The sequence below is a fragment of the Furipterus horrens genome, unplaced genomic scaffold (assembly GCF_987537825.1).
Source record: "Furipterus horrens unplaced genomic scaffold, mFurHor1.1.pri manual_scaffold_1, whole genome shotgun sequence".
Lineage (NCBI taxonomy): Eukaryota > Metazoa > Chordata > Mammalia > Chiroptera > Furipteridae > Furipterus > Furipterus horrens.
In genome coordinates, this window is record NW_028327171.1 from 75,274,016 (window position 1) to 75,277,059 (window position 3,044).

At 35.9% G+C, this 3,044-nt stretch overlaps 1 pseudogene; it reads right to left on the bottom strand.

The window, feature by feature from the left end:
- Nucleotides 1–1,139: 1,139 nt before the first annotated feature.
- On the bottom strand, nt 1,140–1,239 carry LOC150021301 (U6 spliceosomal RNA; annotated as a pseudogene).
- Nucleotides 1,240–3,044: the final 1,805 nt, after the last annotated feature.

Below are 3,044 nucleotides of genomic sequence, written 5' to 3' on the forward strand. Positions count from 1 at the left end.
ATGTTTTGATTATTATAAAGAACACTGCAATAAACATAGGGACACATATATATTTTTTTATTTTTGTTTTATTACAGTTGTCACAATTTTCACGTGTTGCCCTCCCTGCCCTGCCCACCCCCCTCTCCCACAGTCATTCCCCACCCCGTTTTCCATGTCCATGGTCATTCATACATACTTCTTGACTAAAACCTTCCCCTTCTTTCCCCCCTTATCCTCCTCCCCTCCCTCCTGCTGGTCATGGTCAGTCTGTTTCTGGTTTCCATGCCTCTGGTTCTATTTTGCTCATTTGTTTGTTTTGTTCATTAGATTCCTTTTATAGATGAGATCATATGGTATTTGTCTTTCACCACCTGGCTTATTCACTGAGCACAATACTCTCCAGTTCTATCCATGCTGTCACAAAATGTAGGAGTTCCTTCTTTTTTTCTGCTGCATAGTATCTCATTGTGTAAATGTACCACAGTTTTTTGATCCACTCATTTACTGATGGGCACTTACACTGTTTCCAGCACTTGGTTATTGTAAATAACATTGCTATGAACATAGGGGTGCATAAGTTATTTTGAATTGGTGTTTCAGGATTCTTAGGGTATAACCTCAGCAGTGGAATCACTGGGTCAAAAGGTAGTTCCATTTCCAGTTTTTTGAGGAAATTCCATACTGTTTTTCATAGTGGCTGTACCAGTCTGCATTCCCACCAAAAGTGCACTAGGATTCCCCTTTCTCCACATCTTGGCCAGCACTTCTTGTTTGTTGATTTGTTAATGATGGCCATTCTAACTGGTGTGAAATGGTTTTTATTTGCATTTCTCTGATGGCTAGTTATGTTGAGCATTCTTTCATATGCCTATGGGCCAGCTGTCTGTCCTTCTTGGAAAAGTGTCTGTTTAGGTCCTTTGCCCATTTTTTAATTGGATTGTCTGTCTTCCTTGTATTGAGTCATATGAGTTCTTTATATATTTTGGAGATCAAACCTTTGTCTGAGGTATCACTGGCAGATATGTTTTCAGATACAGTTTGGTTTCCTTTTCATTTTGATAATGTTTTCTTTAGCCATACAGAAGCTTTTTAATTAGATGCAGTCTCATTTGTTTATTCTTTCCTTTATTTTCATTGTCCTAGAAGATATATCAGTGAAAATATTGCTGCGTGGGATATCTGAAATTTACTGCAGGGGCCATGTTAATCTTCTCTGTATTGTTCCAATTTTAGTATATGTGCTGCTAAAGTGAGCACTGAAGATATTCTTAACAAGAACAAAGTACTATGAGATTTTGAAAGGAAATACAAAATGTTTCTCTAATAAGCACATAATAACTTACAAATATGTTATCACATTTAGGGCAATGATTTATATTGCATTTTCCCTAAATATAAGAATTTCTGCATTAATTTAAATAAAACATAAAAAAAAATAAAAACTAAGCAAAAGTTTAAAAGCTTATTGAAAACAATTTTAAATGTAAAACCTAGTCAATTCAATATTTATACTGATCACATATTGACATTTTTCATAAACTATTCAGTTTTATCTTAATTTATACATGTGATCATATCTGAATACAGCCTTTTGATTATTTCATGTCTTTGTCCTTTTTAGCCACTTTTGTTGTTGTACAGTAGTTGTTTTACCTCTCAATTCCACTTTAAATGTCATAATAAAAACTTCCTGGTAAGCAGTTCAGAATATCTTACATGGAACTGCCTTTTGAACCAGCGACTCCACTACTAGGATTATACCCGAAGAATCTTGAAACACCAATTCAAAAGAACTTATGCACCCCTATGTTCATTGCAGCACTGTTTACAATAGCTAAGTGCTGGAAACAACCTAAGTGCCCATCTGTAGATGAGTGGATCAAAAAACTGTGGTACATTTACACAATGGAATACTATGTAGCAGAAAGAAAGAAGGAACTCCTGCCATTTGCAACAACATGGAAACATGGATGGAACTAGAGAGAATTATGCTTAGTGAAATAAGCCAGGCAAAGAAGGAAAAATACCATATGATATCACCTAATACAGGAAACTAAAGAACAACACAAACAAAGGAACTAAATAGAACAAAGAGCAGAATAGCAGTCAATAGGGGGGAGGGGAGAGGGAGAGAAGGGGGATAAGTAAGGGAAGGGTTTAATTAAAGAGCCTGTATAAAAGACTCATGGACATGGACAACGGGGAGAGATATGATTGCGGGAGAGGGGGTGGGTTGGGTGGGGGAGAGAAATTAGGGGAAAAGAGGACAACTGTAATTGAAAAACCAAAATTTAAAAAAAAAAAAAAGAATAAAATAAAAAGTTATCCCCGCCCAAAAAAAAAAAAAAAAAAAGAATATCTTACATGTTGAAACACATTACAACTGCTATAGAACAAATGACTCAATTTCAATAATAAAAAGCATCACCATCATCACATGTACCAGGTACCAGTAAGATTGCTGCTGCTATGATTCCTTTTTTTTTTTAAGTCATTTTAAATACAGAGTGTGAGGTACTTGTTTGGAGATATTTGATTGCAAGTGTCACAAACCAAATTCAAGCATGATTATGCATAAGTAATGTATACAGAAAGAATATTGGTATGGAAAGGAATATACATGATTGTTCAGAGCTGAATCAAGCCTCAACTCTGCCACTGACTTTCCATGTGACTTCAGAAAGTTACTTAACCCTTCTGCTCTCCAATTTCTTCATCCGTAGGATGGAAATAATTATATCACCCACTTCATAAGGTTATTGTGACCATTAAACAATTTGTTTTTTAAAATACTTAGAACTGAGCTTACATGTTTAGTGCTGTGTCACTGTTTGTTACTGTTATTGCTGTTGTTGTGGTTGTTAAGACATCTTTAAAAAATCAAAGGGGAAGTATGCAGCTGGTTCTTAAGAAGGAAAGCAGGGTCAGGGGGTGTAGGAAACACAAGAAGTCTTCTCTCTCTGTTGCCCACTTTGCATCTCTCTGTACATGGATTTTAATCTAGTGGATGCTATTGTTCCCATTGCACGGCCAGGAAAACTGAAGCTTAGAGAGGTTAAATA